This window comes from Triturus cristatus, chromosome 4_1 (assembly GCF_964204655.1).
Source record: "Triturus cristatus chromosome 4_1, aTriCri1.1, whole genome shotgun sequence".
NCBI classification, from domain to species: Eukaryota; Metazoa; Chordata; class Amphibia; order Caudata; family Salamandridae; genus Triturus; species Triturus cristatus.
This window is the reverse complement of record NC_140585.1, coordinates 107,642,978-107,663,603: the sequence shown is the minus strand read 5'-3', so window position 1 is coordinate 107,663,603 and position 20,626 is coordinate 107,642,978. Positions and strand designations below refer to the sequence as shown.

Here is a 20,626-nt window from a genome sequence, read left to right as displayed (position 1 = left end):
GATTTTGGGCCGAAAGCTAGGCTGGCATCATGATGAAGGAAGAGATATGTCCTCCAACCGGGATGAGGACCCCGCTTAATCTGTCAGACGTTTGCCTTGAAAAATCCCATGAAATGGGGCTATCTCATTTTTGATGATTATAGATCAAAAGAATCCTACTTGTTGAAGACATCAAAGTGATGATTCATCTTGACAACCATAATGCTTTGATGATAGAAATCTGTCGCATCTCTCTTGATCATTGGTAAGGGTTCTTCTTCTAAACCAGAGACTCTTTACAGTAGCTTTTAGAAAAACGGAATATTTTGTTTATCTCAATCACCTTCAATCTACAGATTTTTCCGTTCTCTTTCCTTTTGAAAATGCATCCAAAATGCACGTTCTTGATGCTGGGTGCGTAGTAATGACTCCCATAACTTTCTGTCATTTCTTTCATGGTTCCGCGCAGCCATCCATTTGCCACCAATGCTGCCCAAGGTCTTTGTATCAAAGTTCCTTTCCTTTCTGTAAAATTGAAATTTGGAGCACCCCTGCTTATCCCCAAGCCAAGACAGAACATGAACTTTGGTCTGAAATCCTCCTTTGGGGTGATAAGACGTACCTTACAGTGTGCTCTAAGAACTGGTGACTTTGAGAGGGAGCTGCAGGTAATGTTCATGATTTTCATCGATCTGCTCCTGATCCCCACCCCCACAACCTTTCTTGAGCGAGAGATAATTACAGCGCTGAAAGATACTTCAGCCACTCCTTCGATAGCTCAGTTGGTAGAGCGGAGGACTGTAGCATAAAGTCAGACATCCTTAGGTCGCTGGTTCAAATCCGGCTCGAAGGATTTTTTGCTTCGATTTCCATATCTTTCACTTTTATTCAAACAATACCTTCCATTGATTATGATCGAGACTTTGCAGTCCCTGGGTTTCAGGGATTCCTTGCATCCATCAAACAGCTCGAGTGCAAAAGTGGGGATGTAGCTCAGTGGTAGAGCGCATGCTTTGCATGTATGAGGTCCCGGGTTCAATCCCCGGCATCTCCAGGAGCCTCTGTTCCTTATCTTGGCTTTTTTCCAGAAGGCTAGCCTGCCATCATGCAGAAAGAAGAAGTTTGTCATGCAGTTGGGGTGAGAGCCCCACTTAAATAGTCAGACATTTGCTTTGGAAAAATCTTTGAACTAGGCATAGTTTGCGCATTTCAAGAAAATCGGAGAATTTTGCATTCCAAAAGAAGGAAATAAATGCCCTCTCTGAGGATCGAACTCAGGACCTTCAGATTATGAGACTGACGCGCTGCCTACTGCGCTAAGAAGGCTGTATATAGGCATCTGTACATAAGACCATGAAGATCATCCAGGTACAAGGCTGAAGGATTTTCCTGACTGACATTGTATACTGCAGAGTCGAATGGGGTGATGTGGCCGTCGGTTCAATGCAGGGTTTCCAATCATACAGTCAAACCTTGCAGAAGTGGGGATGTAGCTCAGTGGTAGAGCGCATGCTTTGCATGTATGAGGCCCCGGGTTCAATCCCCGGCATCTCCAGACTTTTGCCATGCTTACCTTGGATTTTGGGCCGAAAGCTAGGCTGGCATCATGATGAAGGAAGAGATATGTCCTCCAACCGGGATGAGGACCCCGCTTAATCTGTCAGACGTTTGCCTTGAAAAATCCCATGAAATGGGGCTATCTCATTTTTGATGATTATAGATCAAAAGAATCCTACTTGTTGAAGACATCAAAGTGATGATTCATCTTGACAACCATAATGCTTTGATGATAGAAATCTGTCGCATCTCTCTTGATCATTGGTAAGGGTTCTTCTTCTAAACCAGAGACTCTTTACAGTAGCTTTTAGAAAAACGGAATATTTTGTTTATCTCAATCACCTTCAATCTACAGATTTTTCCGTTCTCTTTCCTTTTGAAAATGCATCCAAAATGCACGTTCTTGATGCTGGGTGCGTAGTAATGACTCCCATAACTTTCTGTCATTTCTTTCATGGTTCCGCGCAGCCATCCATTTGCCACCAATGCTGCCCAAGGTCTTTGTATCAAAGTTCCTTTCCTTTCTGTAAAATTGAAATTTGGAGCACCCCTGCTTATCCCCAAGCCAAGACAGAACATGAACTTTGGTCTGAAATCCTCCTTTGGGGTGATAAGACGTACCTTACAGTGTGCTCTAAGAACTGGTGACTTTGAGAGGGAGCTGCAGGTAATGTTCATGATTTTCATCGATCTGCTCCTGATCCCCACCCCCACAACCTTTCTTGAGCGAGAGATAATTACAGCGCTGAAAGATACTTCAGCCACTCCTTCGATAGCTCAGTTGGTAGAGCGGAGGACTGTAGCATAAAGTCAGACATCCTTAGGTCGCTGGTTCAAATCCGGCTCGAAGGATTTTTTGCTTCGATTTCCATATATTTCACTTTTATTCAAACAATACCTTCCATTGATTATGATCGAGACTTTGCAGTCCCTGGGTTTCAGGGATTCCTTGCATCCATCAAACAGCTCGAGGGCAAAAGTGGGGATGTAGCTCAGTGGTAGAGCGCATGCTTCGCATGTATGAGGTCCCGGGTTCAATCCCCGGCATCTCCAGGAGCCTCTGTTCCTTATCTTGGCTTTTTTCCAGAAGGCTAGCCTGCCATCATGCAGAAAGAAGAAGTTTGTCATGCAGTTGGGGTGAGAGCCCCACTTAAATAGTCAGACATTTGCTTTGGAAAAATCTTTGAACTAGGCATAGTTTGCGCATTTCAAGAAAATCGGAGAATTTTGCATTCCAAAAGAAGGAAATAAATGCCCTCTCTGAGGATCGAACTCAGGACCTTCAGATTATGAGACTGACGCGCTGCCTACTGCGCTAAGAAGACTGTATATAGGCATCTGTACATAAGACCATGAAGATCATCCAGGTACAAGGCTGAAGGATTTTCCTGACTGACATTGTATACTGCAGAGTCGAATGGGGTGATGTGGCCGTCGGTTCAATGCAGGGTTTCCAATCATACAGTCAAACCTTGCAGAAGTGGGGATGTAGCTCAGTGGTAGAGCGCATGCTTTGCATGTATGAGGCCCCGGGTTCAATCCCCGGCATCTCCAGACTTTTGCCATGCTTACCTTGGATTTTGGGCCGAAAGCTAGGCTGGCATCATGATGAAGGAAGAGATATGTCCTCCAACCGGGATGAGGACCCCGCTTAATCTGTCAGACGTTTGCCTTGAAAAATCCCATGAAATGGGGCTATCTCATTTTTGATGATTATAGATCAAAAGAATCCTACTTGTTGAAGACATCAAAGTGATGATTCATCTTGACAACCATAATGCTTTGATGATAGAAATCTGTCGCATCTCTCTTGATCATTGGTAAGGGTTCTTCTTCTAAACCAGAGACTCTTTACAGTAGCTTTTAGAAAAACGGAATATTTTGTTTATCTCAATCACCTTCAATCTACAGATTTTTCCGTTCTCTTTCCTTTTGAAAATGCATCCAAAATGCACGTTCTTGATGCTGGGTGCGTAGTAATGACTCCCATAACTTTCTGTCATTTCTTTCATGGTTCCGCGCAGCCATCCATTTGCCACCAATGCTGCCCAAGGTCTTTGTATCAAAGTTCCTTTCCTTTCTGTAAAATTGAAATTTGGAGCACCCCTGCTTATCCCCAAGCCAAGACAGAACATGAACTTTGGTCTGAAATCCTCCTTTGGGGTGATAAGACGTACCTTACAGTGTGCTCTAAGAACTGGTGACTTTGAGAGGGAGCTGCAGGTAATGTTCATGATTTTCATCGATCTGCTCCTGATCCCCACCCCCACAACCTTTCTTGAGCGAGAGATAATTACAGCGCTGAAAGATACTTCAGCCACTCCTTCGATAGCTCAGTTGGTAGAGCGGAGGACTGTAGCATAAAGTCAGACATCCTTAGGTCGCTGGTTCAAATCCGGCTCGAAGGATTTTTTGCTTCGATTTCCATATCTTTCACTTTTATTCAAACAATACCTTCCATTGATTATGATCGAGACTTTGCAGTCCCTGGGTTTCAGGGATTCCTTGCATCCATCAAACAGCTCGAGTGCAAAAGTGGGGATGTAGCTCAGTGGTAGAGCGCATGCTTCGCATGTATGAGGTCCCGGGTTCAATCCCCGGCATCTCCAGGAGCCTCTGTTCCTTATCTTGGCTTTTTTCCAGAAGGCTAGCCTGCCATCATGCAGAAAGAAGAAGTTTGTCATGCAGTTGGGGTGAGAGCCCCACTTAAATAGTCAGACATTTGCTTTGGAAAAATCTTTGAACTAGGCATAGTTTGCGCATTTCAAGAAAATCGGAGAATTTTGCATTCCAAAAGAAGGAAATAAATGCCCTCTCTGAGGATCGAACTCAGGACCTTCAGATTATGAGACTGACGCGCTGCCTACTGCGCTAAGAAGGCTGTATATAGGCATCTGTACATAAGACCATGAAGATCATCCAGGTACAAGGCTGAAGGATTTTCCTGACTGACATTGTATACTGCAGAGTCGAATGGGGTGATGTGGCCGTCGGTTCAATGCAGGGTTTCCAATCATACAGTCAAACCTTGCAGAAGTGGGGATGTAGCTCAGTGGTAGAGCGCATGCTTTGCATGTATGAGGCCCCGGGTTCAATCCCCGGCATCTCCAGACTTTTGCCATGCTTACCTTGGATTTTGGGCCGAAAGCTAGGCTGGCATCATGATGAAGGAAGAGATATGTCCTCCAACCGGGATGAGGACCCCGCTTAATCTGTCAGACGTTTGCCTTGAAAAATCCCATGAAATGGGGCTATCTCATTTTTGATGATTATAGATCAAAAGAATCCTACTTGTTGAAGACATCAAAGTGATGATTCATCTTGACAACCATAATGCTTTGATGATAGAAATCTGTCGCATCTCTCTTGATCATTGGTAAGGGTTCTTCTTCTAAACCAGAGACTCTTTACAGTAGCTTTTAGAAAAACGGAATATTTTGTTTATCTCAATCACCTTCAATCTACAGATTTTTCCGTTCTCTTTCCTTTTGAAAATGCATCCAAAATGCACGTTCTTGATGCTGGGTGCGTAGTAATGACTCCCATAACTTTCTGTCATTTCTTTCATGGTTCCGCGCAGCCATCCATTTGCCACCAATGCTGCCCAAGGTCTTTGTATCAAAGTTCCTTTCCTTTCTGTAAAATTGAAATTTGGAGCACCCCTGCTTATCCCCAAGCCAAGACAGAACATGAACTTTGGTCTGAAATCCTCCTTTGGGGTGATAAGACGTACCTTACAGTGTGCTCTAAGAACTGGTGACTTTGAGAGGGAGCTGCAGGTAATGTTCATGATTTTCATCGATCTGCTCCTGATCCCCACCCCCACAACCTTTCTTGAGCGAGAGATAATTACAGCGCTGAAAGATACTTCAGCCACTCCTTCGATAGCTCAGTTGGTAGAGCGGAGGACTGTAGCATAAAGTCAGACATCCTTAGGTCGCTGGTTCAAATCCGGCTCGAAGGATTTTTTGCTTCGATTTCCATATCTTTCACTTTTATTCAAACAATACCTTCCATTGATTATGATCGAGACTTTGCAGTCCCTGGGTTTCAGGGATTCCTTGCATCCATCAAACAGCTCGAGTGCAAAAGTGGGGATGTAGCTCAGTGGTAGAGCGCATGCTTTGCATGTATGAGGTCCCGGGTTCAATCCCCGGCATCTCCAGGAGCCTCTGTTCCTTATCTTGGCTTTTTTCCAGAAGGCTAGCCTGCCATCATGCAGAAAGAAGAAGTTTGTCATGCAGTTGGGGTGAGAGCCCCACTTAAATAGTCAGACATTTGCTTTGGAAAAATCTTTGAACTAGGCATAGTTTGCGCATTTCAAGAAAATCGGAGAATTTTGCATTCCAAAAGAAGGAAATAAATGCCCTCTCTGAGGATCGAACTCAGGACCTTCAGATTATGAGACTGACGCGCTGCCTACTGCGCTAAGAAGGCTGTATATAGGCATCTGTACATAAGACCATGAAGATCATCCAGGTACAAGGCTGAAGGATTTTCCTGACTGACATTGTATACTGCAGAGTCGAATGGGGTGATGTGGCCGTCGGTTCAATGCAGGGTTTCCAATCATACAGTCAAACCTTGCAGAAGTGGGGATGTAGCTCAGTGGTAGAGCGCATGCTTTGCATGTATGAGGCCCCGGGTTCAATCCCCGGCATCTCCAGACTTTTGCCATGCTTACCTTGGATTTTGGGCCGAAAGCTAGGCTGGCATCATGATGAAGGAAGAGATATGTCCTCCAACCGGGATGAGGACCCCGCTTAATCTGTCAGACGTTTGCCTTGAAAAATCCCATGAAATGGGGCTATCTCATTTTTGATGATTATAGATCAAAAGAATCCTACTTGTTGAAGACATCAAAGTGATGATTCATCTTGACAACCATAATGCTTTGATGATAGAAATCTGTCGCATCTCTCTTGATCATTGGTAAGGGTTCTTCTTCTAAACCAGAGACTCTTTACAGTAGCTTTTAGAAAAACGGAATATTTTGTTTATCTCAATCACCTTCAATCTACAGATTTTTCCGTTCTCTTTCCTTTTGAAAATGCATCCAAAATGCACGTTCTTGATGCTGGGTGCGTAGTAATGACTCCCATAACTTTCTGTCATTTCTTTCATGGTTCCGCGCAGCCATCCATTTGCCACCAATGCTGCCCAAGGTCTTTGTATCAAAGTTCCTTTCCTTTCTGTAAAATTGAAATTTGGAGCACCCCTGCTTATCCCCAAGCCAAGACAGAACATGAACTTTGGTCTGAAATCCTCCTTTGGGGTGATAAGACGTACCTTACAGTGTGCTCTAAGAACTGGTGACTTTGAGAGGGAGCTGCAGGTAATGTTCATGATTTTCATCGATCTGCTCCTGATCCCCACCCCCACAACCTTTCTTGAGCGAGAGATAATTACAGCGCTGAAAGATACTTCAGCCACTCCTTCGATAGCTCAGTTGGTAGAGCGGAGGACTGTAGCATAAAGTCAGACATCCTTAGGTCGCTGGTTCAAATCCGGCTCGAAGGATTTTTTGCTTCGATTTCCATATCTTTCACTTTTATTCAAACAATACCTTCCATTGATTATGATCGAGACTTTGCAGTCCCTGGGTTTCAGGGATTCCTTGCATCCATCAAACAGCTCGAGTGCAAAAGTGGGGATGTAGCTCAGTGGTAGAGCGCATGCTTTGCATGTATGAGGTCCCGGGTTCAATCCCCGGCATCTCCAGGAGCCTCTGTTCCTTATCTTGGCTTTTTTCCAGAAGGCTAGCCTGCCATCATGCAGAAAGAAGAAGTTTGTCATGCAGTTGGGGTGAGAGCCCCACTTAAATAGTCAGACATTTGCTTTGGAAAAATCTTTGAACTAGGCATAGTTTGCGCATTTCAAGAAAATCGGAGAATTTTGCATTCCAAAAGAAGGAAATAAATGCCCTCTCTGAGGATCGAACTCAGGACCTTCAGATTATGAGACTGACGCGCTGCCTACTGCGCTAAGAAGACTGTATATAGGCATCTGTACATAAGACCATGAAGATCATCCAGGTACAAGGCTGAAGGATTTTCCTGACTGACATTGTATACTGCAGAGTCGAATGGGGTGATGTGGCCGTCGGTTCAATGCAGGGTTTCCAATCATACAGTCAAACCTTGCAGAAGTGGGGATGTAGCTCAGTGGTAGAGCGCATGCTTTGCATGTATGAGGCCCCGGGTTCAATCCCCGGCATCTCCAGACTTTTGCCATGCTTACCTTGGATTTTGGGCCGAAAGCTAGGCTGGCATCATGATGAAGGAAGAGATATGTCCTCCAACCGGGATGAGGACCCCGCTTAATCTGTCAGACGTTTGCCTTGAAAAATCCCATGAAATGGGGCTATCTCATTTTTGATGATTATAGATCAAAAGAATCCTACTTGTTGAAGACATCAAAGTGATGATTCATCTTGACAACCATAATGCTTTGATGATAGAAATCTGTCGCATCTCTCTTGATCATTGGTAAGGGTTCTTCTTCTAAACCAGAGACTCTTTACAGTAGCTTTTAGAAAAACGGAATATTTTGTTTATCTCAATCACCTTCAATCTACAGATTTTTCCGTTCTCTTTCCTTTTGAAAATGCATCCAAAATGCACGTTCTTGATGCTGGGTGCGTAGTAATGACTCCCATAACTTTCTGTCATTTCTTTCATGGTTCCGCGCAGCCATCCATTTGCCACCAATGCTGCCCAAGGTCTTTGTATCAAAGTTCCTTTCCTTTCTGTAAAATTGAAATTTGGAGCACCCCTGCTTATCCCCAAGCCAAGACAGAACATGAACTTTGGTCTGAAATCCTCCTTTGGGGTGATAAGACGTACCTTACAGTGTGCTCTAAGAACTGGTGACTTTGAGAGGGAGCTGCAGGTAATGTTCATGATTTTCATCGATCTGCTCCTGATCCCCACCCCCACAACCTTTCTTGAGCGAGAGATAATTACAGCGCTGAAAGATACTTCAGCCACTCCTTCGATAGCTCAGTTGGTAGAGCGGAGGACTGTAGCATAAAGTCAGACATCCTTAGGTCGCTGGTTCAAATCCGGCTCGAAGGATTTTTTGCTTCGATTTCCATATCTTTCACTTTTATTCAAACAATACCTTCCATTGATTATGATCGAGACTTTGCAGTCCCTGGGTTTCAGGGATTCCTTGCATCCATCAAACAGCTCGAGTGCAAAAGTGGGGATGTAGCTCAGTGGTAGAGCGCATGCTTCGCATGTATGAGGTCCCGGGTTCAATCCCCGGCATCTCCAGGAGCCTCTGTTCCTTATCTTGGCTTTTTTCCAGAAGGCTAGCCTGCCATCATGCAGAAAGAAGAAGTTTGTCATGCAGTTGGGGTGAGAGCCCCACTTAAATAGTCAGACATTTGCTTTGGAAAAATCTTTGAACTAGGCATAGTTTGCGCATTTCAAGAAAATCGGAGAATTTTGCATTCCAAAAGAAGGAAATAAATGCCCTCTCTGAGGATCGAACTCAGGACCTTCAGATTATGAGACTGACGCGCTGCCTACTGCGCTAAGAAGGCTGTATATAGGCATCTGTACATAAGACCATGAAGATCATCCAGGTACAAGGCTGAAGGATTTTCCTGACTGACATTGTATACTGCAGAGTCGAATGGGGTGATGTGGCCGTCGGTTCAATGCAGGGTTTCCAATCATACAGTCAAACCTTGCAGAAGTGGGGATGTAGCTCAGTGGTAGAGCGCATGCTTTGCATGTATGAGGCCCCGGGTTCAATCCCCGGCATCTCCAGACTTTTGCCATGCTTACCTTGGATTTTGGGCCGAAAGCTAGGCTGGCATCATGATGAAGGAAGAGATATGTCCTCCAACCGGGATGAGGACCCCGCTTAATCTGTCAGACGTTTGCCTTGAAAAATCCCATGAAATGGGGCTATCTCATTTTTGATGATTATAGATCAAAAGAATCCTACTTGTTGAAGACATCAAAGTGATGATTCATCTTGACAACCATAATGCTTTGATGATAGAAATCTGTCGCATCTCTCTTGATCATTGGTAAGGGTTCTTCTTCTAAACCAGAGACTCTTTACAGTAGCTTTTAGAAAAACGGAATATTTTGTTTATCTCAATCACCTTCAATCTACAGATTTTTCCGTTCTCTTTCCTTTTGAAAATGCATCCAAAATGCACGTTCTTGATGCTGGGTGCGTAGTAATGACTCCCATAACTTTCTGTCATTTCTTTCATGGTTCCGCGCAGCCATCCATTTGCCACCAATGCTGCCCAAGGTCTTTGTATCAAAGTTCCTTTCCTTTCTGTAAAATTGAAATTTGGAGCACCCCTGCTTATCCCCAAGCCAAGACAGAACATGAACTTTGGTCTGAAATCCTCCTTTGGGGTGATAAGACGTACCTTACAGTGTGCTCTAAGAACTGGTGACTTTGAGAGGGAGCTGCAGGTAATGTTCATGATTTTCATCGATCTGCTCCTGATCCCCACCCCCACAACCTTTCTTGAGCGAGAGATAATTACAGCGCTGAAAGATACTTCAGCCACTCCTTCGATAGCTCAGTTGGTAGAGCGGAGGACTGTAGCATAAAGTCAGACATCCTTAGGTCGCTGGTTCAAATCCGGCTCGAAGGATTTTTTGCTTCGATTTCCATATATTTCACTTTTATTCAAACAATACCTTCCATTGATTATGATCGAGACTTTGCAGTCCCTGGGTTTCAGGGATTCCTTGCATCCATCAAACAGCTCGAGTGCAAAAGTGGGGATGTAGCTCAGTGGTAGAGCGCATGCTTTGCATGTATGAGGTCCCGGGTTCAATCCCCGGCATCTCCAGGAGCCTCTGTTCCTTATCTTGGCTTTTTTCCAGAAGGCTAGCCTGCCATCATGCAGAAAGAAGAAGTTTGTCATGCAGTTGGGGTGAGAGCCCCACTTAAATAGTCAGACATTTGCTTTGGAAAAATCTTTGAACTAGGCATAGTTTGCGCATTTCAAGAAAATCGGAGAATTTTGCATTCCAAAAGAAGGAAATAAATGCCCTCTCTGAGGATCGAACTCAGGACCTTCAGATTATGAGACTGACGCGCTGCCTACTGCGCTAAGAAGGCTGTATATAGGCATCTGTACATAAGACCATGAAGATCATCCAGGTACAAGGCTGAAGGATTTTCCTGACTGACATTGTATACTGCAGAGTCGAATGGGGTGATGTGGCCGTCGGTTCAATGCAGGGTTTCCAATCATACAGTCAAACCTTGCAGAAGTGGGGATGTAGCTCAGTGGTAGAGCGCATGCTTTGCATGTATGAGGCCCCGGGTTCAATCCCCGGCATCTCCAGACTTTTGCCATGCTTACCTTGGATTTTGGGCCGAAAGCTAGGCTGGCATCATGATGAAGGAAGAGATATGTCCTCCAACCGGGATGAGGACCCCGCTTAATCTGTCAGACGTTTGCCTTGAAAAATCCCATGAAATGGGGCTATCTCATTTTTGATGATTATAGATCAAAAGAATCCTACTTGTTGAAGACATCAAAGTGATGATTCATCTTGACAACCATAATGCTTTGATGATAGAAATCTGTCGCATCTCTCTTGATCATTGGTAAGGGTTCTTCTTCTAAACCAGAGACTCTTTACAGTAGCTTTTAGAAAAACGGAATATTTTGTTTATCTCAATCACCTTCAATCTACAGATTTTTCCGTTCTCTTTCCTTTTGAAAATGCATCCAAAATGCACGTTCTTGATGCTGGGTGCGTAGTAATGACTCCCATAACTTTCTGTCATTTCTTTCATGGTTCCGCGCAGCCATCCATTTGCCACCAATGCTGCCCAAGGTCTTTGTATCAAAGTTCCTTTCCTTTCTGTAAAATTGAAATTTGGAGCACCCCTGCTTATCCCCAAGCCAAGACAGAACATGAACTTTGGTCTGAAATCCTCCTTTGGGGTGATAAGACGTACCTTACAGTGTGCTCTAAGAACTGGTGACTTTGAGAGGGAGCTGCAGGTAATGTTCATGATTTTCATCGATCTGCTCCTGATCCCCACCCCCACAACCTTTCTTGAGCGAGAGATAATTACAGCGCTGAAAGATACTTCAGCCACTCCTTCGATAGCTCAGTTGGTAGAGCGGAGGACTGTAGCATAAAGTCAGACATCCTTAGGTCGCTGGTTCAAATCCGGCTCGAAGGATTTTTTGCTTCGATTTCCATATATTTCACTTTTATTCAAACAATACCTTCCATTGATTATGATCGAGACTTTGCAGTCCCTGGGTTTCAGGGATTCCTTGCATCCATCAAACAGCTCGAGGGCAAAAGTGGGGATGTAGCTCAGTGGTAGAGCGCATGCTTCGCATGTATGAGGTCCCGGGTTCAATCCCCGGCATCTCCAGGAGCCTCTGTTCCTTATCTTGGCTTTTTTCCAGAAGGCTAGCCTGCCATCATGCAGAAAGAAGAAGTTTGTCATGCAGTTGGGGTGAGAGCCCCACTTAAATAGTCAGACATTTGCTTTGGAAAAATCTTTGAACTAGGCATAGTTTGCGCATTTCAAGAAAATCGGAGAATTTTGCATTCCAAAAGAAGGAAATAAATGCCCTCTCTGAGGATCAAACTCAGGACCTTCAGATTATGAGACTGACGCGCTGCCTACTGCGCTAAGAAGACTGTATATAGGCATCTGTACATAAGACCATGAAGATCATCCAGGTACAAGGCTGAAGGATTTTCCTGACTGACATTGTATACTGCAGAGTCGAATGGGGTGATGTGGCCGTCGGTTCAATGCAGGGTTTCCAATCATACAGTCAAACCTTGCAGAAGTGGGGATGTAGCTCAGTGGTAGAGCGCATGCTTTGCATGTATGAGGCCCCGGGTTCAATCCCCGGCATCTCCAGACTTTTGCCATGCTTACCTTGGATTTTGGGCCGAAAGCTAGGCTGGCATCATGATGAAGGAAGAGATATGTCCTCCAACCGGGATGAGGACCCCGCTTAATCTGTCAGACGTTTGCCTTGAAAAATCCCATGAAATGGGGCTATCTCATTTTTGATGATTATAGATCAAAAGAATCCTACTTGTTGAAGACATCAAAGTGATGATTCATCTTGACAACCATAATGCTTTGATGATAGAAATCTGTCGCATCTCTCTTGATCATTGGTAAGGGTTCTTCTTCTAAACCAGAGACTCTTTACAGTAGCTTTTAGAAAAACGGAATATTTTGTTTATCTCAATCACCTTCAATCTACAGATTTTTCCGTTCTCTTTCCTTTTGAAAATGCATCCAAAATGCACGTTCTTGATGCTGGGTGCGTAGTAATGACTCCCATAACTTTCTGTCATTTCTTTCATGGTTCCGCGCAGCCATCCATTTGCCACCAATGCTGCCCAAGGTCTTTGTATCAAAGTTCCTTTCCTTTCTGTAAAATTGAAATTTGGAGCACCCCTGCTTATCCCCAAGCCAAGACAGAACATGAACTTTGGTCTGAAATCCTCCTTTGGGGTGATAAGACGTACCTTACAGTGTGCTCTAAGAACTGGTGACTTTGAGAGGGAGCTGCAGGTAATGTTCATGATTTTCATCGATCTGCTCCTGATCCCCACCCCCACAACCTTTCTTGAGCGAGAGATAATTACAGCGCTGAAAGATACTTCAGCCACTCCTTCGATAGCTCAGTTGGTAGAGCGGAGGACTGTAGCATAAAGTCAGACATCCTTAGGTCGCTGGTTCAAATCCGGCTCGAAGGATTTTTTGCTTCGATTTCCATATCTTTCACTTTTATTCAAACAATACCTTCCATTGATTATGATCGAGACTTTGCAGTCCCTGGGTTTCAGGGATTCCTTGCATCCATCAAACAGCTCGAGTGCAAAAGTGGGGATGTAGCTCAGTGGTAGAGCGCATGCTTCGCATGTATGAGGTCCCGGGTTCAATCCCCGGCATCTCCAGGAGCCTCTGTTCCTTATCTTGGCTTTTTTCCAGAAGGCTAGCCTGCCATCATGCAGAAAGAAGAAGTTTGTCATGCAGTTGGGGTGAGAGCCCCACTTAAATAGTCAGACATTTGCTTTGGAAAAATCTTTGAACTAGGCATAGTTTGCGCATTTCAAGAAAATCGGAGAATTTTGCATTCCAAAAGAAGGAAATAAATGCCCTCTCTGAGGATCGAACTCAGGACCTTCAGATTATGAGACTGACGCGCTGCCTACTGCGCTAAGAAGGCTGTATATAGGCATCTGTACATAAGACCATGAAGATCATCCAGGTACAAGGCTGAAGGATTTTCCTGACTGACATTGTATACTGCAGAGTCGAATGGGGTGATGTGGCCGTCGGTTCAATGCAGGGTTTCCAATCATACAGTCAAACCTTGCAGAAGTGGGGATGTAGCTCAGTGGTAGAGCGCATGCTTTGCATGTATGAGGCCCCGGGTTCAATCCCCGGCATCTCCAGACTTTTGCCATGCTTACCTTGGATTTTGGGCCGAAAGCTAGGCTGGCATCATGATGAAGGAAGAGATATGTCCTCCAACCGGGATGAGGACCCCGCTTAATCTGTCAGACGTTTGCCTTGAAAAATCCCATGAAATGGGGCTATCTCATTTTTGATGATTATAGATCAAAAGAATCCTACTTGTTGAAGACATCAAAGTGATGATTCATCTTGACAACCATAATGCTTTGATGATAGAAATCTGTCGCATCTCTCTTGATCATTGGTAAGGGTTCTTCTTCTAAACCAGAGACTCTTTACAGTAGCTTTTAGAAAAACGGAATATTTTGTTTATCTCAATCACCTTCAATCTACAGATTTTTCCGTTCTCTTTCCTTTTGAAAATGCATCCAAAATGCACGTTCTTGATGCTGGGTGCGTAGTAATGACTCCCATAACTTTCTGTCATTTCTTTCATGGTTCCGCGCAGCCATCCATTTGCCACCAATGCTGCCCAAGGTCTTTGTATCAAAGTTCCTTTCCTTTCTGTAAAATTGAAATTTGGAGCACCCCTGCTTATCCCCAAGCCAAGACAGAACATGAACTTTGGTCTGAAATCCTCCTTTGGGGTGATAAGACGTACCTTACAGTGTGCTCTAAGAACTGGTGACTTTGAGAGGGAGCTGCAGGTAATGTTCATGATTTTCATCGATCTGCTCCTGATCCCCACCCCCACAACCTTTCTTGAGCGAGAGATAATTACAGCGCTGAAAGATACTTCAGCCACTCCTTCGATAGCTCAGTTGGTAGAGCGGAGGACTGTAGCATAAAGTCAGACATCCTTAGGTCGCTGGTTCAAATCCGGCTCGAAGGATTTTTTGCTTCGATTTCCATATATTTCACTTTTATTCAAACAATACCTTCCATTGATTATGATCGAGACTTTGCAGTCCCTGGGTTTCAGGGATTCCTTGCATCCATCAAACAGCTCGAGTGCAAAAGTGGGGATGTAGCTCAGTGGTAGAGCGCATGCTTCGCATGTATGAGGTCCCGGGTTCAATCCCCGGCATCTCCAGGAGCCTCTGTTCCTTATCTTGGCTTTTTTCCAGAAGGCTAGCCTGCCATCATGCAGAAAGAAGAAGTTTGTCATGCAGTTGGGGTGAGAGCCCCACTTAAATAGTCAGACATTTGCTTTGGAAAAATCTTTGAACTAGGCATAGTTTGCGCATTTCAAGAAAATCGGAGAATTTTGCATTCCAAAAGAAGGAAATAAATGCCCTCTCTGAGGATCGAACTCAGGACCTTCAGATTATGAGACTGACGCGCTGCCTACTGCGCTAAGAAGGCTGTATATAGGCATCTGTACATAAGACCATGAAGATCATCCAGGTACAAGGCTGAAGGATTTTCCTGACTGACATTGTATACTGCAGAGTCGAATGGGGTGATGTGGCCGTCGGTTCAATGCAGGGTTTCCAATCATACAGTCAAACCTTGCAGAAGTGGGGATGTAGCTCAGTGGTAGAGCGCATGCTTTGCATGTATGAGGCCCCGGGTTCAATCCCCGGCATCTCCAGACTTTTGCCATGCTTACCTTGGATTTTGGGCCGAAAGCTAGGCTGGCATCATGATGAAGGAAGAGATATGTCCTCCAACCGGGATGAGGACCCCGCTTAATCTGTCAGACGTTTGCCTTGAAAAATCCCATGAAATGGGGCTATCTCATTTTTGATGATTATAGATCAAAAGAATCCTACTTGTTGAAGACATCAAAGTGATGATTCATCTTGACAACCATAATGCTTTGATGATAGAAATCTGTCGCATCTCTCTTGATCATTGGTAAGGGTTCTTCTTCTAAACCAGAGACTCTTTACAGTAGCTTTTAGAAAAACGGAATATTTTGTTTATCTCAATCACCTTCAATCTACAGATTTTTCCGTTCTCTTTCCTTTTGAAAATGCATCCAAAATGCACGTTCTTGATGCTGGGTGCGTAGTAATGACTCCCATAACTTTCTGTCATTTCTTTCATGGTTCCGCGCAGCCATCCATTTGCCACCAATGCTGCCCAAGGTCTTTGTATCAAAGTTCCTTTCCTTTCTGTAAAATTGAAATTTGGAGCACCCCTGCTTATCCCCAAGCCAAGACAGAACATGAACTTTGGTCTGAAATCCTCCTTTGGGGTGATAAGACGTACCTTACAGTGTGCTCTAAGAACTGGTGACTTTGAGAGGGAGCTGCAGGTAATGTTCATGATTTTCATCGATCTGCTCCTGATCCCCACCCCCACAACCTTTCTTGAGCGAGAGATAATTACAGCGCTGAAAGATACTTCAGCCACTCCTTCGATAGCTCAGTTGGTAGAGCGGAGGACTGTAGCATAAAGTCAGACATCCTTAGGTCGCTGGTTCAAATCCGGCTCGAAGGATTTTTTGCTTCGATTTCCATATCTTTCACTTTTATTCAAACAATACCTTCCATTGATTATGATCGAGACTTTGCAGTCCCTGGGTTTCAGGGATTCCTTGCATCCATCAAACAGCTCGAGTGCAAAAGTGGGGATGTAGCTCAGTGGTAGAGCGCATGCTTCGCATGTATGAGGTCCCGGGTTCAATCCCCGGCATCTCCAGGAGCCTCTGTTCCTTATCTTGGCTTTTTTCCAGAAGGCTAGCCTGCCATCATGCAGAAAGAAGAAGTTTGTCATGCAGTTGGGGTGAGAGCCCCACTTAAATAGTCAGACATTTGCTTTGGAAAAATCTTTGAACTAGGCATAGTTTGCGCATTTCAAGAAAATCGGAGAATTTTGCATTCCAAAAGAAGGAAATAAATGCCCTCTCTGAGGATCGAACTCAGGACCTTCAGATTATGAGACTGACGCGCTGCCTACTGCGCTAAGAAGGCTGTATATAGGCATCTGTACATAAGACCATGAAGATCATCCAGGTACAAGGCTGAAGGATTTTCCTGACTGACATTGTATACTGCAGAGTCGAATGGGGTGATGTGGCCGTCGGTTCAATGCAGGGTTTCCAATCATACAGTCAAACCTTGCAGAAGTGGGGATGTAGCTCAGTGGTAGAGCGCATGCTTTGCATGTATGAGGCCCCGGGTTCAATCCCCGGCATCTCCAGACTTTTGCCATGCTTACCTTGGATTTTGGGCCGAAAGCTAGGCTGGCATCATGATGAAGGAAGAGATATGTCCTCCAACCGGGATGAGGACCCCGCTTAATCTGTCAGACGTTTGCCTTGAAAAATCCCATGAAATGGGGCTATCTCATTTTTGATGATTATAGATCAAAAGAATCCTACTTGTTGAAGACATCAAAGTGATGATTCATCTTGACAACCATAATGCTTTGATGATAGAAATCTGTCGCATCTCTCTTGATCATTGGTAAGGGTTCTTCTTCTAAACCAGAGACTCTTTACAGTAGCTTTTAGAAAAACTGAATATTTTGTTTATCTCAATCACCTTCAATCTACAGATTTTTCCGTTCTCTTTCCTTTTGAAAATGCATCCAAAATGCACGTTCTTGATGCTGGGTGCGTAGTAATGACTCCCATAACTTTCTGTCATTTCTTTCATGGTTCCGCGCAGCCATCCATTTGCCACCAATGCTGCCCAAGGTCTTTGTATCAAAGTTCCTTTCCTTTCTGTAAAATTGAAATTTGGAGCACCCCTGCTTATCCCCAAGCCAAGACAGAACATGAACTTTGGTCTGAAATCCTCCTTTGGGGTGATAAGACGTACCTTACAGTGTGCTCTAAGAACTGGTGACTTTGAGAGGGAGCTGCAGGTAATGTTCATGATTTTCATCGATCTGCTCCTGATCCCCACCCCCACAACCTTTCTTGAGCGAGAGATAATTACAGCGCTGAAAGATACTTCAGCCACTCCTTCGATAGCTCAGTTGGTAGAGCGGAGGACTGTAGCATAAAGTCAGACATCCTTAGGTCGCTGGTTCAAATCCGGCTCGAAGGATTTTTTGCTTCGATTTCCATATCTTTCACTTTTATTCAAACAATACCTTCCATTGATTATGATCGAGACTTTGCAGTCCCTGGGTTTCAGGGATTCCTTGCATCCATCAAACAGCTCGAGTGCAAAAGTGGGGATGTAGCTCAGTGGTAGAGCGCATGCTTTGCATGTATGAGGTCCCGGGTTCAATCCCCGGCATCTCCAGGAGCCTCTGTTCCTTATCTTGGCTTTTTTCCAGAAGGCTAGCCTGCCATCATGCAGAAAGAAGAAGTTTGTCATGCAGTTGGGGTGAGAGCCCCACTTAAATAGTCAGACATTTGCTTTGGAAAAATCTTTGAACTAGGCATAGTTTGCGCATTTCAAGAAAATCGGAGAATTTTGCATTCCAAAAGAAGGAAATAAATGCCCTCTCTGAGGATCGAACTCAGGACCTTCAGATTATGAGACTGACGCGCTGCCTACTGCGCTAAGAAGGCTGTATATAGGCATCTGTACATAAGACCATGAAGATCATCCAGGTACAAGGCTGAAGGATTTTCCTGACTGACATTGTATACTGCAGAGTCGAATGGGGTGATGTGGCCGTCGGTTCAATGCAGGGTTTCCAATCATACAGTCAAACCTTGCAGAAGTGGGGATGTAGCTCAGTGGTAGAGCGCATGCTTTGCATGTATGAGGCCCCGGGTTCAATCCCCGGCATCTCCAGACTTTTGCCATGCTTACCTTGGATTTTGGGCCGAAAGCTAGGCTGGCATCATGATGAAGGAAGAGATATGTCCTCCAACCGGGATGAGGACCCCGCTTAATCTGTCAGACGTTTGCCTTGAAAAATCCCATGAAATGGGGCTATCTCATTTTTGATGATTATAGATCAAAAGAATCCTACTTGTTGAAGACATCAAAGTGATGATTCATCTTGACAACCATAATGCTTTGATGATAGAAATCTGTCGCATCTCTCTTGATCATTGGTAAGGGTTCTTCTTCTAAACCAGAGACTCTTTACAGTAGCTTTTAGAAAAACGGAATATTTTGTTTATCTCAATCACCTTCAATCTACAGATTTTTCCGTTCTCTTTCCTTTTGAAAATGCATCCAAAATGCACGTTCTTGATGCTGGGTGCGTAGTAATGACTCCCATAACTTTCTGTCATTTCTTTCATGGTTCCGCGCAGCCATCCATTTGCCACCAATGCTGCCCAAGGTCTTTGTATCAAAGTTCCTTTCCTTTCTGTAAAATTGAAATTTGGAGCACCCCTGCTTATCCCCAAGCCAAGACAGAACATGAACTTTGGTCTGAAATCCTCCTTTGGGGTGATAAGACGTACCTTACAGTGTGCTCTAAGAACTGGTGACTTTGAGAGGGAGCTGCAGGTAATGTTCATGATTTTCATCGATCTGCTCCTGATCCCCACCCCCACAACCTTTCTTGAGCGAGAGATAATTACAGCGCTGAAAGATACTTCAGCCACTCCTTCGATAGCTCAGTTGGTAGAGCGGAGGACTGTAGCATAAAGTCAGACATCCTTAGGTCGCTGGTTCAAATCCGGCTCGAAGGATTTTTTGCTTCGATTTCCATATATTTCACTTTTATTCAAACAATACCTTCCATTGATTATGATCGAGACTTTGCAGTCCCTGGGTTTCAGGGATTCCTTGCATCCATCAAACAGCTCGAGGGCAAAAGTGGGGATGTAGCTCAGTGGTAGAGCGCATGCTTCGCATGTATGAGGTCCCGGGTTCAATCCCCGGCATCTCCAGGAGCCTCTGTTCCTTATCTTGGCTTTTTTCCAGAAGGCTAGCCTGCCATCATGCAGAAAGAAGAAGTTTGTCATGCAGTTGGGGTGAGAGCCCCACTTAAATAGTCAGACATTTGCTTTGGAAAAATCTTTGAACTAGGCATAGTTTGCGCATTTCAAGAAAATCGGAGAATTTTGCATTCCAAAAGAAGGAAATAAATGCCCTCTCTGAGGATCGAACTCAGGACCTTCAGATTATGAGACTGACGCGCTGCCTACTGCGCTAAGAAGACTGTATATAGGCATCTGTACATAAGACCATGAAGATCATCCAGGTACAAGGCTGAAGGATTTTCCTGACTGACATTGTATACTGCAGAGTCGAATGGGGTGATGTGGCCGTCGGTTCAATGCAGGGTTTCCAATCATACAGTCAAACCTTGCAGAAGTGGGGATGTAGCTCAGTGGTAGAGCGCATGCTTTGCATGTATGAGGCCCCGGGTTCAATCCCCGGCATCTCCAGACTTTTGCCATGCTTACCTTGGATTTTGGGCCGAAAGCTAGGCTGGCATCATGATGAAGGAAGAGATATGTCCTCCAACCGGGATGAGGACCCCGCTTAATCTGTCAGACGTTTGCCTTGAAAAATCCCATGAAATGGGGCTATCTCATTTTTGATGATTATAGATCAAAAGAATCCTACTTGTTGAAGACATCAAAGTGATGATTCATCTTGACAACCATAATGCTTTGATGATAGAAATCTGTCGCATCTCTCTTGATCATTGGTAAGGGTTCTTCTTCTAAACCAGAGACTCTTTACAGTAGCTTTTAGAAAAACGGAATATTTTGTTTATCTCAATCACCTTCAATCTACAGATTTTTCCGTTCTCTTTCCTTTTGAAAATGCATCCAAAATGCACGTTCTTGATGCTGGGTGCG

The 20,626-nt window shown here is 44.4% G+C and overlaps 48 non-coding genes across 48 annotated transcripts; 39 read left to right on the top strand and 9 right to left on the bottom strand.

Moving 5' to 3' along the window:
* Positions 1–746: 746 nt before the first annotated feature.
* TRNAY-GUA (transfer RNA tyrosine (anticodon GUA)) lies at positions 747–832 on the top strand. Its single transcript is given in 2 exon segments — positions 747–783; positions 797–832. It is a non-coding gene; the product is annotated as a tRNA-Tyr (tRNA).
* A 129-nt stretch (positions 833–961) lies between these two features.
* On the top strand, positions 962–1,033 carry TRNAA-UGC (transfer RNA alanine (anticodon UGC)). Its single transcript has one exon. It is a non-coding gene; the product is annotated as a tRNA-Ala (tRNA).
* A 199-nt stretch (positions 1,034–1,232) lies between these two features.
* On the bottom strand, positions 1,233–1,305 carry TRNAM-CAU (transfer RNA methionine (anticodon CAU)). Its single transcript has one exon. It is a non-coding gene; the product is annotated as a tRNA-Met (tRNA).
* Positions 1,306–1,462: 157 nt separating this feature from the next.
* TRNAA-UGC (transfer RNA alanine (anticodon UGC)) lies at positions 1,463–1,534 on the top strand. Its single transcript has one exon. It is a non-coding gene; the product is annotated as a tRNA-Ala (tRNA).
* Positions 1,535–2,302: 768 nt separating this feature from the next.
* On the top strand, positions 2,303–2,388 carry TRNAY-GUA (transfer RNA tyrosine (anticodon GUA)). The gene is given in 2 exon segments: positions 2,303–2,339; positions 2,353–2,388. It is a non-coding gene; the product is annotated as a tRNA-Tyr (tRNA).
* A 129-nt stretch (positions 2,389–2,517) lies between these two features.
* On the top strand, positions 2,518–2,589 carry TRNAA-CGC (transfer RNA alanine (anticodon CGC)). The gene has a single exon. It is a non-coding gene; the product is annotated as a tRNA-Ala (tRNA).
* Positions 2,590–3,018: 429 nt separating this feature from the next.
* On the top strand, positions 3,019–3,090 carry TRNAA-UGC (transfer RNA alanine (anticodon UGC)). The gene has a single exon. It is a non-coding gene; the product is annotated as a tRNA-Ala (tRNA).
* Positions 3,091–3,858: 768 nt separating this feature from the next.
* On the top strand, positions 3,859–3,944 carry TRNAY-GUA (transfer RNA tyrosine (anticodon GUA)). The gene is given in 2 exon segments: positions 3,859–3,895; positions 3,909–3,944. It is a non-coding gene; the product is annotated as a tRNA-Tyr (tRNA).
* A 129-nt stretch (positions 3,945–4,073) lies between these two features.
* Positions 4,074–4,145, top strand: TRNAA-CGC (transfer RNA alanine (anticodon CGC)). The gene has a single exon. It is a non-coding gene; the product is annotated as a tRNA-Ala (tRNA).
* Positions 4,146–4,344: 199 nt separating this feature from the next.
* Positions 4,345–4,417, bottom strand: TRNAM-CAU (transfer RNA methionine (anticodon CAU)). The gene has a single exon. It is a non-coding gene; the product is annotated as a tRNA-Met (tRNA).
* Positions 4,418–4,574: 157 nt separating this feature from the next.
* On the top strand, positions 4,575–4,646 carry TRNAA-UGC (transfer RNA alanine (anticodon UGC)). The gene has a single exon. It is a non-coding gene; the product is annotated as a tRNA-Ala (tRNA).
* A 768-nt stretch (positions 4,647–5,414) lies between these two features.
* On the top strand, positions 5,415–5,500 carry TRNAY-GUA (transfer RNA tyrosine (anticodon GUA)). Its single transcript is given in 2 exon segments — positions 5,415–5,451; positions 5,465–5,500. It is a non-coding gene; the product is annotated as a tRNA-Tyr (tRNA).
* Positions 5,501–5,629: 129 nt separating this feature from the next.
* On the top strand, positions 5,630–5,701 carry TRNAA-UGC (transfer RNA alanine (anticodon UGC)). Its single transcript has one exon. It is a non-coding gene; the product is annotated as a tRNA-Ala (tRNA).
* Positions 5,702–5,900: 199 nt separating this feature from the next.
* Positions 5,901–5,973, bottom strand: TRNAM-CAU (transfer RNA methionine (anticodon CAU)). The gene has a single exon. It is a non-coding gene; the product is annotated as a tRNA-Met (tRNA).
* A 157-nt stretch (positions 5,974–6,130) lies between these two features.
* TRNAA-UGC (transfer RNA alanine (anticodon UGC)) lies at positions 6,131–6,202 on the top strand. The gene has a single exon. It is a non-coding gene; the product is annotated as a tRNA-Ala (tRNA).
* A 768-nt stretch (positions 6,203–6,970) lies between these two features.
* TRNAY-GUA (transfer RNA tyrosine (anticodon GUA)) lies at positions 6,971–7,056 on the top strand. Its single transcript is given in 2 exon segments — positions 6,971–7,007; positions 7,021–7,056. It is a non-coding gene; the product is annotated as a tRNA-Tyr (tRNA).
* A 129-nt stretch (positions 7,057–7,185) lies between these two features.
* On the top strand, positions 7,186–7,257 carry TRNAA-UGC (transfer RNA alanine (anticodon UGC)). Its single transcript has one exon. It is a non-coding gene; the product is annotated as a tRNA-Ala (tRNA).
* A 429-nt stretch (positions 7,258–7,686) lies between these two features.
* On the top strand, positions 7,687–7,758 carry TRNAA-UGC (transfer RNA alanine (anticodon UGC)). Its single transcript has one exon. It is a non-coding gene; the product is annotated as a tRNA-Ala (tRNA).
* Positions 7,759–8,526: 768 nt separating this feature from the next.
* TRNAY-GUA (transfer RNA tyrosine (anticodon GUA)) lies at positions 8,527–8,612 on the top strand. The gene is given in 2 exon segments: positions 8,527–8,563; positions 8,577–8,612. It is a non-coding gene; the product is annotated as a tRNA-Tyr (tRNA).
* A 129-nt stretch (positions 8,613–8,741) lies between these two features.
* TRNAA-CGC (transfer RNA alanine (anticodon CGC)) lies at positions 8,742–8,813 on the top strand. Its single transcript has one exon. It is a non-coding gene; the product is annotated as a tRNA-Ala (tRNA).
* A 199-nt stretch (positions 8,814–9,012) lies between these two features.
* On the bottom strand, positions 9,013–9,085 carry TRNAM-CAU (transfer RNA methionine (anticodon CAU)). The gene has a single exon. It is a non-coding gene; the product is annotated as a tRNA-Met (tRNA).
* A 157-nt stretch (positions 9,086–9,242) lies between these two features.
* On the top strand, positions 9,243–9,314 carry TRNAA-UGC (transfer RNA alanine (anticodon UGC)). Its single transcript has one exon. It is a non-coding gene; the product is annotated as a tRNA-Ala (tRNA).
* A 768-nt stretch (positions 9,315–10,082) lies between these two features.
* Positions 10,083–10,168, top strand: TRNAY-GUA (transfer RNA tyrosine (anticodon GUA)). Its single transcript is given in 2 exon segments — positions 10,083–10,119; positions 10,133–10,168. It is a non-coding gene; the product is annotated as a tRNA-Tyr (tRNA).
* A 129-nt stretch (positions 10,169–10,297) lies between these two features.
* Positions 10,298–10,369, top strand: TRNAA-UGC (transfer RNA alanine (anticodon UGC)). The gene has a single exon. It is a non-coding gene; the product is annotated as a tRNA-Ala (tRNA).
* Positions 10,370–10,568: 199 nt separating this feature from the next.
* Positions 10,569–10,641, bottom strand: TRNAM-CAU (transfer RNA methionine (anticodon CAU)). Its single transcript has one exon. It is a non-coding gene; the product is annotated as a tRNA-Met (tRNA).
* Positions 10,642–10,798: 157 nt separating this feature from the next.
* Positions 10,799–10,870, top strand: TRNAA-UGC (transfer RNA alanine (anticodon UGC)). The gene has a single exon. It is a non-coding gene; the product is annotated as a tRNA-Ala (tRNA).
* Positions 10,871–11,638: 768 nt separating this feature from the next.
* TRNAY-GUA (transfer RNA tyrosine (anticodon GUA)) lies at positions 11,639–11,724 on the top strand. The gene is given in 2 exon segments: positions 11,639–11,675; positions 11,689–11,724. It is a non-coding gene; the product is annotated as a tRNA-Tyr (tRNA).
* Positions 11,725–11,853: 129 nt separating this feature from the next.
* TRNAA-CGC (transfer RNA alanine (anticodon CGC)) lies at positions 11,854–11,925 on the top strand. Its single transcript has one exon. It is a non-coding gene; the product is annotated as a tRNA-Ala (tRNA).
* A 429-nt stretch (positions 11,926–12,354) lies between these two features.
* On the top strand, positions 12,355–12,426 carry TRNAA-UGC (transfer RNA alanine (anticodon UGC)). The gene has a single exon. It is a non-coding gene; the product is annotated as a tRNA-Ala (tRNA).
* Positions 12,427–13,194: 768 nt separating this feature from the next.
* Positions 13,195–13,280, top strand: TRNAY-GUA (transfer RNA tyrosine (anticodon GUA)). The gene is given in 2 exon segments: positions 13,195–13,231; positions 13,245–13,280. It is a non-coding gene; the product is annotated as a tRNA-Tyr (tRNA).
* Positions 13,281–13,409: 129 nt separating this feature from the next.
* TRNAA-CGC (transfer RNA alanine (anticodon CGC)) lies at positions 13,410–13,481 on the top strand. The gene has a single exon. It is a non-coding gene; the product is annotated as a tRNA-Ala (tRNA).
* A 199-nt stretch (positions 13,482–13,680) lies between these two features.
* Positions 13,681–13,753, bottom strand: TRNAM-CAU (transfer RNA methionine (anticodon CAU)). The gene has a single exon. It is a non-coding gene; the product is annotated as a tRNA-Met (tRNA).
* A 157-nt stretch (positions 13,754–13,910) lies between these two features.
* Positions 13,911–13,982, top strand: TRNAA-UGC (transfer RNA alanine (anticodon UGC)). The gene has a single exon. It is a non-coding gene; the product is annotated as a tRNA-Ala (tRNA).
* A 768-nt stretch (positions 13,983–14,750) lies between these two features.
* On the top strand, positions 14,751–14,836 carry TRNAY-GUA (transfer RNA tyrosine (anticodon GUA)). Its single transcript is given in 2 exon segments — positions 14,751–14,787; positions 14,801–14,836. It is a non-coding gene; the product is annotated as a tRNA-Tyr (tRNA).
* A 129-nt stretch (positions 14,837–14,965) lies between these two features.
* On the top strand, positions 14,966–15,037 carry TRNAA-CGC (transfer RNA alanine (anticodon CGC)). The gene has a single exon. It is a non-coding gene; the product is annotated as a tRNA-Ala (tRNA).
* Positions 15,038–15,236: 199 nt separating this feature from the next.
* On the bottom strand, positions 15,237–15,309 carry TRNAM-CAU (transfer RNA methionine (anticodon CAU)). The gene has a single exon. It is a non-coding gene; the product is annotated as a tRNA-Met (tRNA).
* Positions 15,310–15,466: 157 nt separating this feature from the next.
* TRNAA-UGC (transfer RNA alanine (anticodon UGC)) lies at positions 15,467–15,538 on the top strand. Its single transcript has one exon. It is a non-coding gene; the product is annotated as a tRNA-Ala (tRNA).
* Positions 15,539–16,306: 768 nt separating this feature from the next.
* Positions 16,307–16,392, top strand: TRNAY-GUA (transfer RNA tyrosine (anticodon GUA)). Its single transcript is given in 2 exon segments — positions 16,307–16,343; positions 16,357–16,392. It is a non-coding gene; the product is annotated as a tRNA-Tyr (tRNA).
* A 129-nt stretch (positions 16,393–16,521) lies between these two features.
* Positions 16,522–16,593, top strand: TRNAA-CGC (transfer RNA alanine (anticodon CGC)). The gene has a single exon. It is a non-coding gene; the product is annotated as a tRNA-Ala (tRNA).
* Positions 16,594–16,792: 199 nt separating this feature from the next.
* Positions 16,793–16,865, bottom strand: TRNAM-CAU (transfer RNA methionine (anticodon CAU)). Its single transcript has one exon. It is a non-coding gene; the product is annotated as a tRNA-Met (tRNA).
* A 157-nt stretch (positions 16,866–17,022) lies between these two features.
* On the top strand, positions 17,023–17,094 carry TRNAA-UGC (transfer RNA alanine (anticodon UGC)). The gene has a single exon. It is a non-coding gene; the product is annotated as a tRNA-Ala (tRNA).
* A 768-nt stretch (positions 17,095–17,862) lies between these two features.
* Positions 17,863–17,948, top strand: TRNAY-GUA (transfer RNA tyrosine (anticodon GUA)). Its single transcript is given in 2 exon segments — positions 17,863–17,899; positions 17,913–17,948. It is a non-coding gene; the product is annotated as a tRNA-Tyr (tRNA).
* A 129-nt stretch (positions 17,949–18,077) lies between these two features.
* Positions 18,078–18,149, top strand: TRNAA-UGC (transfer RNA alanine (anticodon UGC)). Its single transcript has one exon. It is a non-coding gene; the product is annotated as a tRNA-Ala (tRNA).
* A 199-nt stretch (positions 18,150–18,348) lies between these two features.
* TRNAM-CAU (transfer RNA methionine (anticodon CAU)) lies at positions 18,349–18,421 on the bottom strand. Its single transcript has one exon. It is a non-coding gene; the product is annotated as a tRNA-Met (tRNA).
* Positions 18,422–18,578: 157 nt separating this feature from the next.
* On the top strand, positions 18,579–18,650 carry TRNAA-UGC (transfer RNA alanine (anticodon UGC)). The gene has a single exon. It is a non-coding gene; the product is annotated as a tRNA-Ala (tRNA).
* A 768-nt stretch (positions 18,651–19,418) lies between these two features.
* On the top strand, positions 19,419–19,504 carry TRNAY-GUA (transfer RNA tyrosine (anticodon GUA)). Its single transcript is given in 2 exon segments — positions 19,419–19,455; positions 19,469–19,504. It is a non-coding gene; the product is annotated as a tRNA-Tyr (tRNA).
* Positions 19,505–19,633: 129 nt separating this feature from the next.
* Positions 19,634–19,705, top strand: TRNAA-CGC (transfer RNA alanine (anticodon CGC)). The gene has a single exon. It is a non-coding gene; the product is annotated as a tRNA-Ala (tRNA).
* A 429-nt stretch (positions 19,706–20,134) lies between these two features.
* On the top strand, positions 20,135–20,206 carry TRNAA-UGC (transfer RNA alanine (anticodon UGC)). Its single transcript has one exon. It is a non-coding gene; the product is annotated as a tRNA-Ala (tRNA).
* Positions 20,207–20,626: the final 420 nt, after the last annotated feature.